Consider the following 14,797-nt stretch of genomic DNA (forward strand, 5'->3'; position numbering starts at 1 on the left):
CATGCTTAGCGATGCTCGGAGGCAGTAAGTGGATTTTCATAAACACATATACATGTACACTGAATTTCAGACACAATTATATACTTGCATCTATTTTTTTAATATTATTTTGTGTGCTGCGGCTATGGAAATATCATAAAACGCCGTTCAAAACATTGATAACGGTCATACGCCTGTTCATCATCATCATCATCATCATCATCATCATCATCATCATCATCATCATCATCATCATCATCATCATCATCATCATCATCATCATCATCATCATCATCATCATCATCATCATCATCATCATCATCATCATCATCAATAACAACAGCAGCAGCAACAGCCACAGCATAATAATAATAATAATATTAATAATAATAATAATAATAATAATAATAATAATAATAATTATTATTATTATTATTATATTATTATATTATCTTTCGTAAGATGTGATACTTAAGTCACTGCATTAACATTCATTTAACTTGACATGACGAAGCACTGCTCGCAGACGAAATCGATCGACGGGTCTATGGTCATTTCTGTTTCAAGCCATCAGTTCAAGATCATACCGAAATGCCAGAACTGCTCCGTTACCATTGTTACCGCAGACGACAATCTTTTGGTCGCCACGCTCTACAAACTCGGGACGGAGATTTCGAACTCCTCTGCTGCTGAATGCGATATAAACAGACTGGATATATTTGATGGGAATTCTTCGGAAATGTCAAAGATTTTATCAGGTCTGGTATTTTTTTTATATATTTTGTTGCATTTCGTATGTGTCTTGGTAGGTGGAAGACATATATACTGAAAAGGATTTAATATTAATCTTAGTTTGTTGTGTTACTTCATAGTATTTATTCAAAAAGTATTTTTTGCGTGAAACACGTGACATCTGGTAAAAAAGCACTGCGTCATTCTAACTGAGTTGTTATTTAATAAGAATACTTTACAGAAACTACTTTTTATATCCAGAAGCCAAGTCGAATGTGTTAATGTGAACGATTAAACAATTCATTTTAGATAAAGTTGGCATCTGCGACTGTAAACTTCCCGCCAATACTGTTTTCAAGTCGTCTGGTAACGCCATCACGCTCCGTCTGCAGACGACATGCGACCAGAGGACACACGGCGAGCTGGAACTGGTAGTAACGTCAGTGAAAAACGGAACGTATTGGACACTCACCGATCATGTGCGCGCATAACTCCGGAGAAATTACAGTTTATAACTTGCATACACTATTACATCATTGCTTCAAACGGAGTATTTGGCGTTTTCATATTGCGTAGAGTAAAACATTAAATTATACTATCATGGTTTCAATACAGTAAAAAGCTGTATCAGTGTACTGTGGAATCGGGATATGTATGCCCATCGTTTACTTATGTCAAAATGTGAAGATAATAAAGTGACATGGTTAGCAAAGTATTGTAGAAGTGATCTCCCTTTTGCAAGTTCGTAAGTGATTGGATCATTCTTTGAGTTAGATGAGTTTATTACAATGTTTCCTATGATTAAAATTGAATCATATCCCGCATAATTCGCACGTGTAACTTGGTATTTATAAGTCATTAAAGTAAAGCACCTTTACTATAGAATCAAACGACGTTTTCTGGTTCTAACATGTTTTCCTGTACACGTTTCTTGTATTGCTGCTCTGTTTTTAAAATAGGATTGTTTAAACTAAGAAATCAAATCCATCATTTTTAAACCAAAATATGTCTCTTTTTGTCTCAGAACTATTCAACCACACGGACTGCGCGGGTCAGTTTAAGTGTAAAACGAGCGGCGAATGAGTGGACAAATATCTCGTCTGCGACGGAAAAGCCGTCTGCCAAGACAAATCAGACGAGAGCGACTGCAAGCTGCACACCATCACGTGCTTCGACATGTTCACGTGCAAGAGCGGCCAGTGCATAAACAAAACTGGCGTGTGCGACGGCAATGATTAGTGTCACGACGGATCCGACGAAATCGGTTGCCATAGAATCAAGACGAATCTGGCGATCATTTTGCTCGGGGCCGCTGTAATTATTTGTGTGATCATGATCTTCATTACGATTTCTGTCTGCATCAGGTTCTACTTTTGGCGCAAAACCGAGTACAAGTAATTTACATAACCGAAGCCACTATGTTTATGCGAACTATTTTGAAGTCTGTGAATATCCAGATTTAATAAATCGATAACAATTCCTTATATTAGTCGCTTTTATTGTCCCCTACCGGTTTCACCGGAGGGGACTTATGGTTTGCGCTCTGTCTGTCTGTCAGTCTGTCAGTCAGTCACACTTTTCTGGATCATGTGATAGCTTTAAATGTTCTTCATATTATTTCATGAAATTTGAAAAATGGATAGATGGCAATATGGACATTATGAACGTCATTTCATTTTGTTCCTACGTCAAAAATTATGGTTGCTATGGCAACAAATAGACTATAAATATTGCTGAAAATGATGAAAATGGCTAAAATGTTCTGGATCCTGCGATAACTTTACAAGTTCTTCATATTTTTTCATGAAACTTGAAACATGGATAGATGGCAATATCGACCGGCATTATGCACGTCATTTTATTTTGTTCCTACGTCAAAACGTCTGCCAACAAAAAAATATTCTGACAATGTAGGAGCTGTTAGGGGACATATATTGCTTGGAAATAGTCTTGTTTATTATATAATTTATCTTCCCGAACCGTTGTACGAAACGATGATTATGTACATTTCGAAGAGTTCGATGCAACAGCGGCAGGCCTATTTATTATTCAGTATGACGGCATTCACGAAGTCTTCGTGGATTTAGTTCTTTTAAATAATCTATTATGTTTGTTTGTGATCTTTTTTTTTTGATCTTATAAAACTCAAGACGACATTTATTAAATTACCTCAAGAGCAAAACGCTGTTAAAGAAAAATATTAAAATACTTGGTTCACAACTTTCGCTGTAAGGGACGTATCGTATCGTAGGTTGACGATTAAATTAGCAAGTCCAGTCAAACTACCGACTGTAATTGTCAATAAATTATTGCATATTGTGCTCAAACCATTGTCATAAAAACAAGTTCAAAATAACTTAACATTATAGTCGACTTTATGGACATCTAATGAAGGTCAACTAATAATATATGGTTAAGAACATCTGTAAGTAAGGTCGCGTAAATCCCATTTGCTCAAACATTATCCAGACTTTTCTTTTCCAACGTGTTACGAATCATGTTATTTGCCATGTTAAGAAACTAGACATACATCTGGCCTTAATCGCGTTCTCAACACACCAGTTTAACATGCTGAGTTCTACATATGAATATTCTTTAGAGGATATATCCCCCCGCCCCCACACACGCACTCATGTACACGAACGTCGACATTGGAGTGAAATTTCTGTATGAAAATCAAATGTGCCTTTAATCGCATGCACATCAATCACTTGTACATTATTTAAAAAGTTTTTTTTTAATAAACGTTTTCATATTTCAGCATACACAAACAAGTACAGCTTGAAAATAAGCTTGACAATAAACAATGTGTGTGTTAGAACAATAACATTTTGCTATACAACCATATCAGTTTGTCGATTTTTACTTATGTTTATTTTTTCTTTGGGTCTATTGGTTTTTTTTAAATTTATATTGTAGTATAGTCCGTAGAGTTCCGGTAGCGTGGTCGAGGTTTTATTCATTTATGAAAAACACACTTAGAGAATTATCAGTGTGTGTGTTTTTTATGTCCAGTTGTATAATATTTTTTCATTGTGTTAATAAAGAACGAACCTTATTTGTCCGTTACATAATTTCTTCAAATCACTATTACGAAAATATATATAATATGAGTATTGGAAATGTCCGGGTATGAGTAAAAGTATAAAAGCGCGCGTTTTATTTCTGAATTGTTCACCATATGTAATAAAACACAGAGCATGTTCTCGATTATCAGGCTGTATCAGGTGTATGCCGTACGCCGACTCGCCGACTTCCTGCTCCAATAATAAAATATACACACATATAATACTGACTACGCTAAGTAGGAACCTCACATACAATAGCATCGAGCATACAGACAACACATGTTACATAATTCTCTCATATTGCCGACACAATCACGTTCAACATGTACAACAACAAAAAACACGGAGCATGTTCTCGGTGACCGGCTGTTTTAGGTGTATGTCGTACGCCGACTCGCCGACTTCGTGCTCCAATTATGATACGATCATAATTTAGAGTATAGTGCCACCAAACAAAGATACAAAAAATCGCGAAATATATATAATAAATCAAACTCTAAAAGCATAATACAAGCACAGAGCAGGATATCGGTGACCGGTTGTCTTATGTATATGCCGTACATCGTCTCACCGACGTCCTGTTCTATTTCTTAAACCACTAAGAAAGGCAAACCTCCAAATGCGTACGTAAACCATCCGGCTGTTTATTTACTTGTTTATGACAATTACCTACGTGCATTATCTTGACCTTTACACGCCGTGATGGCATTTATCGTCAAGAAAAAAAAAGGTAGACGATGTTTGTCGGCCGATAATCATGACTTGTCTCCCGTTATTCAAGATGGATATATATTGTATAAAAGAATTAAGTCAGAAAAAAAACACAAATCACCAACGTATATTAGTATATTACATGAACTCTAAAATGCATATTGACTGGTATTTACAAAGATGATTGTAAATCGATTATACGTATTACTTGTTGTGCTTTCTATAATCTTAAAAAATCTTTTCATGTTTTGTATTTGTGTGAAAAAAAACACCTACACTGTAATGTGCGGAAACTTCGACTTATTTCATACATGTAGAAACGACAGCAATGTCAATGTGCCCAGTAGGAATACATGTTTAAGTTTTAAATGAAAGCGATTTAATCATCGTATTTCTTTTCCATTACACATACATGTACCTCAAGACATAACTAGCCTGTCGCAATGGGGACGAAGGATATTCTCACAATGTCGAATGTCGTAATACGTATAAAATTTGTATATAATGTACCATTAACCTAGGGGTTAAGCATAGATATTTTGGGGCATAAGATGCTATAAATCGCAATCGAAGTAACGTTTTAATTAATGTAACTCTAATTAATGAACGCACGTTTCTACCAAGGCGTCTAAGGGAAGGAACAACGCGTGTTACAAGGAACTATAATCATAGTATACATGTCTACCATATAACATGTTCGTGAAAATAAATATAGGATCTGGCATAAGTTGTCATATCATACCATAGTTTATAAAAACGAGTTCAGGAATTTGGTTAGCAAGCGAGCCTTTGGCGAGCTTACTAACGAATTTCCTGGACGAGTTAAATAAAATATGGTATGATATGACAACTAGTGTCAGATCTTTTTTATCAAATGCTTTTAAATGAGCAAATTAAATAAATATTTACGCAAACATAATGATAAATCCCGAATGTTGTTTACATTTCGTGTCATCATTTGACGTTGCAACGTCATTTTAGCAAAATAACAAAATGCGATTGGTCAATAAACGATAACTAAGCGAATGAAAACGCTTAAAAAGTATATTACACATGTGTAAGATAAAAATATATGTAATGATTATATTACAACGGAAACAGGGTATGGCATGTGATAATATGGATTACAAACTGTTTCTCTTTATATTGTTGATGAGGCTGAAGTTAAATGTAACACAAATTGAAACACAACTTACCGTATAAATGTATCAGCAATTACCAGAATGGAATTTAACACGTTTTATTAATTTTAAAATATGACACAATAGCTTAAATTCAATTGCCATGATGGGAAAGCGTGTAAAATATGCGGCCCATCTATATTTTTACAATAATATTGAAGGCAATATATGTAATGTTCAACTTTTGAAAATTCTATGTCGTGTAAAAAAATAATTGAATAACACTGAATTTCAATTACTTCAAAATATTTACAAATACATGTGCATGCCAAATCAAAGAATACGTATTGTAGAAACGATCGAGATATGTTTTATTGATAGGTTTTTGATCGGTAAAACATAATTGTATCTGCTTTTTTGACTTTTGCTAAGTACGAGATACAATTAAAGTTTTTATTTGTGTAAACCACTATGGGACGTTTGGTTTGATAGAGGCACTTTCTCAGACATAACACGTTATAACATACGGTTACAGCTCAATATAAAATCACGAACACATTTAGATTTGGCATACCATACACTAAGCACACATTTATTACGTTAATAACTGCATTGTTGGTAATTATTTGTTATTAACCAATGTGTTTCACAGAGGCTCGCAGATAAATGCGTATAACAATTACAACTATCCGGTGCGTCAACAAAGCAAACGGAAACAAGAGATTGTTATTTCGGAACCGATTATTGGTAATCAACAGCAAATATCTTTAACATATTATGTAAATATATGTAAATAACCGCGTTAAATTCAGATTTTTCCTCATGTTTGCACTCTGATTAGTATGCTCAAACTGTATTGCCAGTTCAGGCGTTCGTTGAGAACCATTAAGGTTAAGGATTTTATATATTGTTAAAAACACATATTATTTCAATGGAGTTTTCTGTCTGGTCGTTAATTTTGATTTTTACTTTGAGCATGTGTCTGCAAAGAGGACGAGTTTTTACCCAGGATAATTCAACATACCTTGCGATTCTCGGAGGCTGTAAGTGTATTAAAAAGAATAGATATATACATGTACACTGTATTTCGCGAATTTATATACTTACATTAAATAGATTTTTAATAATCTTTTCTATGCTGCATATATATTTTAAATATTATCATCAACATCATTATTGTAATAATGAAATGATACTTAACTCACACTCGTCAATATTAATTTAAGTTGACATCAAGGAACACTGCTCGCAGACGAAATCGTTAAACGGGTCTATGGTTATTTCCGTTTCATGCCATCATAACAAGATCATACCAAAATGCAAGAACGGCTCCGTGACCATAGTGACCGCAGACTACCATCTTTTGGTCGCCACGCTCTTCAAACTCGGGACGGAGATTTCAAATTTGTCTTCCGCTGCATGCTATCCCAACAGACTGGATATATTTGACGGTGATTCCTCGGACATTTCGAAGATGTTATCAGGTCGGATATATTTAATAATATTTGCCTTTCATATGTGTCTTGGCGGGTTGAATATATATGCATTGAGATGGGTTTGATATTTATCTAATTTTGGTATTATTTCTTAATACTATTTGTTCAGAGACTATCCATTGTTCATGAAAGACGTAACAACTGCTAAGGTAGCACTGAGTCATTCTATTGGCGCGGTTATTCTATCACTATGTTTTAATAAACTACGTTTTATTAAGCCTTGTTGCATATGAATTGATAACGAAAAAATGAATTTTAGACAAAGGGGGATCTGCGGCTGCAAACTTCCCGCCAAAACTGTTTTCATGTCGTTCGGTAACGCCATCACGGTTCGTCTGCAGACGACACGCGACCGGGCTACACACGGAGAGCTGGAACTGGTCTTGACGTCTGTGAAAAATGGTACGTATGGGAAAATCACCGATGTGCGAGCATATCTTCTGATAAATTAAAAGCTTTTCTTTTCTATAAAGACATAAAAACAGAAAAGTGCATGTTTAATAGCTTTGGTTGGAACCCTAAAATTCAAGTTGTCGTATTGCGTTGCCTAAAACACTAAATTTTGTCGTAATGGTTGAAATACAGCAAACAGCTGTAACATGGACCTCATCGGAATGTGCATGGTCATTGTTAACCAATATTAGAATTGACTGATAATCCATTTACATATTTTACAACGTCTTGTATAAGTGATCTTCCGTTTAACACCTTAATAAATCATTCTGAGAAGCTATTATAACAATCTTTTTCTTTTATCAAAATTGGTCCATATTCCGCACAATTTATATAGAGCACACTTAATATGGTATCAAACAACATTTTCTTGATGTTACATGTTTTACAAGACACGCTACAGTAATGTATGCTCTGTTGTTTTTTTTTAAATAGCATACATTTGTTTTATCTACAAAATTAAATTCCACCGCAATCTTGGTGCGGTAGGGTTGAAGCTTTTCATTCTCAAAGATATCCAGCCAGGACTCACATGCATCGCAAGAGAACATGTGTCTGACTGTACCTTATCCGAGGTCAGGGCTACTGGTGACAGCTGTTTATGCAGGTGCTTCACCTCGTTGAACAGTCTCACATTCTGAATAAGGTTTATAATCCTGGGTTCGATCACATCATCACTATTGGCTAACACAAGCATCATATACGGTCTGTTCTTAACATAGGTCTCTAAGCATGTCAGTTGACTATTCCACCTGGTGTCAGCAGGAAGCTGGGGCTTTACGGATCCCGGGACGTTGCTGAGTAGAGCTCCAGGAGCATGGTGATTACTGAAGTACTTGTTGCATCACCTGCGAAGGGGTAATGCCTTGCCCGAGGAGGTTGAGCCAGTTCGCAGAATACCCATACACTTTCAATGATGGGTCGTGCTCAACCATACTTCTTCTCATCGCCTCTATCTTCTTCTCGTTATCTGTCACTACCCCAACCACTGTACAATTGTAGGTTTTTTAAGCCTCTGCTATGCAGTCCTTCGCCAGATTCGTGCAGTATGCTGCTGTCTTCTTGTTGTCGGCAGCATCATTGGCGGACAAGAAGTATGCCTTGCCGTCACAGTGAACACTGGTGGCAATGACAGGGATTGTGTATGTCCGACCACCCATCTTGCATTAGGACATCTTTCCATTCTAGCTTTTCCTTCACTAAGACTTGCAGAATGTCATGGAGATTGTCTAGGAGGGGTCCGCCTATGTCCTTGGGAGATGGAGGGTCGTAGCCAGGGCGCAGCATCTTTACGTATCCCGAAACACTTCATTGTCAGCCACATTAAATGGAATGTTGCACACACGTAGGAAAACTTAGCAATTTGCTCATCCAAGAAAGCACGCATGGTGGTATTACTCAATTGACCGGTCAATATACCAACCCTGATTAAAGATCTTATCGCTTTATCGTGTGTAATGTGCAATTCATATTAAGCGGGAAACCAGAAAATCGGGATTATTCAATTCCAAGTTATGTGTTGGCAATTAAACCACTAGCTAGTTTTGTCGAAACTCTTCTGTCTGTGCGAGGCAGTCACACACTTGAAGCAGGCCTGTTATGTATGTACGTGCAAATCGATGAAAGTTTAATACGTATAATACGTTAGTACTTTCTTATGCCCGTCTTTTCTTGAAGTAAAAAACAAAGTTAATTATTAAGAGAGCTAAACAAATTGGAATCGTGTATGTGTATTTTGTTGATTTTTGTCGAAGTTACGCAGTAAACAGATATCTACGATTTATGATGTACCGGCAATGAACATGACGTGTTGGCTGAATCAAATATGAAAGTGGGCGCACATACTGTATAGAATCACTTGCTACCAACCTTCATTCACCGCAGGTCAAACGCACGTTTCAATATCAAGCATACCGCAGCTGTGACAAAGAATCATGCGATGAACGTTAGTCTATCGTATACCAGTCACTTTTCATAACAAGACCGATGAACACAAGTGTTACCGAAAAAGGTCAGCATGGAATATAATTGCTAACGGCAATTATATTAATAGTGTTTATTCTCCGCTAGTTGCTGCTTTAACAGCTAGTCCTCAGTGATGTTTACATCGATTCTCACATCGTTGACACAGATTCAAATCCCACTATAAATTGAGCATGTGAGTTTGGTTGGTGGTCGCCATACCGAAAAGATGAGATTTCTTCCGGGTACTCGGATCCCGCCAAACACAGCACATGATATCAAAACTGAACATATTCTAGTGAAGAATGAATAGCTCAAACAGCAGCTCTGATTCTTATAAGCCCCAACTTTCGTGAGTCTAGCTTAATAATAATAAGTTGCTGAGACACGTCACTATCGCGCGCACTAACCATGTGGTCGTATGTCGGAGTGTCCGTATGTTTGCATGTTGAAATTAAATTGTATTAATTTATTCACTATTCTATACAAAAAACGGAGACTTATATAAGCAAAGCTATCTTGGACGCAACTATTATTGTAAAGACAAAAGTAGTCTACACCTCGGAAATTATCGTACACTTGCCACAGTTGTCTCCCTGTACACATATTTGCGCTAGAAATCCAGATTCTAATTGGATCCCTGAAATGTATAACGCAGTTTATGCATTAAAAGATCAATAAAACAACAAGAATATAACATAAACAATTTTACATGTATTATGCATTTGTCATTTACTCGCAAGAATAAAAGATTTACACTCATCGGGTAAACAATATAAAGCACTATGCAAGCAATATTGAACTTATTGACGGAAAAAGCATAAAGACGAATGGAAATGCAAACGGCAATTAAGCATCATGCATGTACTGGCTGATATCCCCTTCCATACTTTCACTCTCCACAGTTTAAATCAAGCGCTCCTGCAATGTCAAACTACTAAAATACCTCAGTTGTTAATCGCGTTCTTATCAAAGGTGAACACATTTTTAACATTTTAGTTCCTTGAAATGAATAGTCTTACGTAAAGCATTACAGCACAATATTTTAAGAATGATTACAGTGCAATAAGTTATGTTCCTATGTTTACAATTGTATATAAGTTGATCCTATTGAGTCAACATACGACAAATGTTGATTTTATATTAGAGAATCAAACCGTTAGAAAGATTGAGAACCCTCGACACGATTGAGATAGAAAAGATGTGGATTCATTCTAAACTATTATTAATAAGTGGAGGATAATAATAATAATTATATAATAATAATAATAATAATAATAATAATAATAATAATAATAATAATAATAATAAAAATAATCATCATCATCATCATCATCATCATCATCATCATCATCATCATCATCATCATCATATCATCATCAGCATCATCGTCATCATCATCATCATCATCATCATCATCATCATCATCATCATCATCATCATCATCATCATCATCATCATCATCATCATCATCATCATCATCATCATCATCATCATCATCATCATCATCATCATCATCATCGTCGTCGTCGTCGTCATCATCATCATCATCATCATCATCATCATCATCATCATCATCATCATCATCATCATCATCATCATCATCATCATCATCATCATCAACATCATCATCATCATCATCATTATTATTATTATTATTATACTGCCACGCCTAATGAGAATTTAGATTTCCTGTCTAATTTCCACTGTAGGCTAAATAATTTTATAAAGTCTCTGAATCATGGCCTTAAGCGTTATCTCTGTCGTCATATGAGAGATAGATTTGTTTCCGATCGCCTCCTGGAATGGACATTCTCATATCACACTGGAATAGGATTGTGTCAGTTATTGTCCAGGAAAAAGTAAATTCCATATTGTAACATACACCGACTGACCGTTTCAGTGCCTATATTTATATTGTTTTAATAAAATGCACAAGTGTGTCGAAACTTCGACAATTGAATAGTCACAGGTATAGCAGACACGTGTTCATTTCGTTTGTGATTTTGTCTTATTAAAATGTCCTTTCTTATAAAGCTTGTGTATTATTTAGAACTATAAATCATCAATACAAACTATGAAAGTCCAACTATAAGAAAGCAAACGTTGGTCAAGAGAGATTGACGTGAAATAAGACGAACTCGCGCAGTTTTAAGTTAAAAATCATTCCCTAAAATTATTGCAGATTTGTAACATGATCATTCGCAAAACGAGCATTAAAAATGACCAAATTTACAATTTCATTCTGTTTTATTTTACATTTTATAAAACGATTTCTCTTTCCTGCAGAGTTGTTTCTACGCGCCACAAATTAAAAAATAAGACATCAACTCGCCTTTGTAGCGGTTATGTTCTATCTTCAGATATTAGCCCGTAGATTTATGCCCAGACCCATTTGATAACTTGTGTATTGGCGATAGATCCAGATGATCTCTTTTCACAATCACTATCTGTGTCTATTGTGGGGACAGTGGTCTAGTTGTAAGATGCTGGTCTGGGGATCGAAAGGTCCCTGGTTCGAATCCCGCCCAGGGCACCAGATGTTTCTGAGCAAAAAATTAATCCCACGCTTGCTCCTCTCCACCCAGGTGTATAAATGGGTACTTGTGAGGAAAATAAGTCAATGTGCCGTGGCTGCCTTGTGCGCAATATGTAAACGGACGACTTAAATCCCAGTGATCGGAGGATTAATGTCGAAGTCGGCTGAAGATGCATATCGAAGCAGACTATAAACCGCACCTTTAACCTTTACTATAAAAGTAAGAAATCAATGAAAAAATATACTTTCGTCTTATCGCTTTTATGAATTTCAAAAGGGAAATGAATGACATTTTGAGTGTGTTTTTTTTAACAAATATTGATATTTGATCTATGATGCGAAACCGATGATTGTTTTAACATATATATTTAATTAGTTTTGCCGCTTGAACATATTTTTTGTATAACTGCAATGAATTATAATCAATATAACATAAATTAACGAACTATCTTTCGATTTACTTGATTACCATTTACTTGCGTCTTAAGACATAACAAACCAAGAATACGGTATTTGGTTGGTTTGGTATTTGTATGCTCCCGGTAGGGGTGGCATATAACAGCCGCACTGTCCGTCCGACAGTCCGACAATCTGTCAGCCCGTCGGGCATTCCGATTTCCAGAGTCTTTTTACGCAACGTTTTCAGATATTGAGCTGATTTTTGGCATGTGAGTCTACCTACTTGACTGACAGATGAAGTGTGAGTTTCGTTTCGGTCCATCGTTTTTTGGCGAAGTCATGTGCCTTGGACTACGAAAATTCCCGTTTTATGGCGTGTTTTACAAAACGCTTTCAGATTTGTACCTGATTGTTGGTATGTGAGTCTACCTACATGACTGATGAAGTGTGGGTTTCGTTACGGTCCATTGATTTTTCACGGTGTTAAGGGCCTTAACTTTTACATTTTCATTTTAATGACCGTTTTTTAAGAAAAACTTATTTAGCTGTTTTGTTTTGGTATGTGAGTCTACAAATATGACTTACAGATGAAGTGTGAATTTCGCTCCGGTCCATTTTATTTTGGTGAAGTTGTGGTACTTGGAGTGCGTTTCACTAACATAGCGTATATTTACGCAACTTAAGGTTTACGCACAGAATTAACGCCGAACGTAAATTATTGCGTACGCCGTTTCACTAAAATGTGCGCAAAATTTACGCTGCGCGTAAGTGTTGTTTAGCCTGTCAGGTGCGCGCGGACGCTTGAGAAAGTCATCGTCTGCAACAGTATCTACTGTAAACAATGGACGCGAAAACGAAGGTAAAAAAAGCGAATTGGTCCAAAAACGAGTTTGAGACGCTCGTTTGCGAGTACGAAAATAAATATGACGTGCTCGAGGGTGGTCTGTCTATTTCCCTCACTGGAATGGACAAACGGAAAGCATGGGAAAGCGTTATGGACGCGTAAGTGGTTTAAACTTTAACATGCAAAGCCCCAGATAAATTATATCGTCACAAACATTAAAGAAACAAAACACAATTTAGAAAATAATTTAGATATAAACTATTTAGTAACTGGTAATTGATCAATTTATTTGAAGCCCCTGTTTTGACATTAAACTGATACAAGGTACAATTTAAGCATGTAGTGTCATTGCTAAATTAAAGTTACTGTACAGTATTAAATCTGAATTTGAATAGATGTATGTATTCTTCATTATTTTTTTCATTTTTAGAGCTTATAACTGGTGCTGGTGGTAAAAGTATAACATGTTATGAATTTTTGCTAGACTGAAATTGCATTTTTAGTGTCAACAGCACCAGCTTAATAAGCCGAACTGTTGACGAATGCAAGAAGAAGGTTAGCGACCTGAAGGTGAAGGCCCGTAAAAAAGAAAGAGCCAGGGTGCAGTATGAGCGGGGCACGGGTGGAGGACCCCATTCAGAGGAATTAAAAATGTCACTGTCAAAATCAGTTACTCTTCACACAAAAATTCAACTAAAGGTCTATAAACTCGTACCATAAGAAGCAGATGATTCAATGCATTTCGTGCATGTTCTACGGTATATAATGTTAAGAATTATATTTTTTAGATAGAGAAACAAACAAGAATAAAATTCCAAACTAAATTGTGGAGATACCACATCAGCTTTTCGTTCACAACAATATGGCGTCCGTGTATTCAAGGGAAATAACAACGAAAACAGGTGTCGGTTATGTGGTACTAAATTGCACAAAAAAGGATTATAATATATAATATGGTATTCATGTTCGAAAAGACAAACAAACAACGTACACCGACCTTTGATCTGACGTTCAGTGAGTGACTCCTTTCACTCAAAGGCTCGCAGTCTGCACGAATTAACTCCTCGAGGTAAATAATACCCTCCAGCGACAGACGATACCTCTCAACGATTTGCTTTTCGCTCAGATAGCTTAAGGTGTCGATTCGTGCTCGGAATATTCGAGGACGAATCTCGCGTACTGCGAACGATTCGGCAACGGCAGCCATGACACTTCCGGATTTACGCCAATTTTTCTGATTTACGCGAAGTACATATGTGACGTAAATGTACGCCAGAATTTACGCACAGCGTTAATTTACGCTGTTTAGTGAAACGCTTTTTTGAGAACAACATTTGCGTACGCAAATATTTACGGAAACTATTTGCGTACGCATCTTAGTGAAACGCACTCTTGGACTTCAAAATATTCCATTTTCCGGATTATCTAAAGAAACGCTTTCCGATATTTACCTGCTTTTTGGTTTGCGAGTCTACCTACATGACTTACATATG

At 36.2% G+C, this 14,797-nt stretch overlaps 1 long non-coding RNA gene across 1 annotated transcript in view; it reads left to right on the forward strand.

Annotated features, from left to right (window-relative positions):
• Nucleotides 1–6,877: 6,877 nt before the first annotated feature.
• The window catches only part of LOC127846643 (uncharacterized), a 29,702-nt gene continuing 21,782 nt past the window's right edge, over nucleotides 6,878–14,797 (forward strand). The window contains exons 1-2 of the long non-coding RNA XR_008033592.1: nucleotides 6,878–7,095; nucleotides 7,367–7,509. This is a non-coding gene — a long non-coding RNA (uncharacterized LOC127846643). The remainder of the gene's footprint in view (nucleotides 7,096–7,366; nucleotides 7,510–14,797) is intronic.

Source organism: Dreissena polymorpha, chromosome 9 (assembly GCF_020536995.1).
Source record: "Dreissena polymorpha isolate Duluth1 chromosome 9, UMN_Dpol_1.0, whole genome shotgun sequence".
NCBI classification, from domain to species: Eukaryota; Metazoa; Mollusca; class Bivalvia; order Myida; family Dreissenidae; genus Dreissena; species Dreissena polymorpha.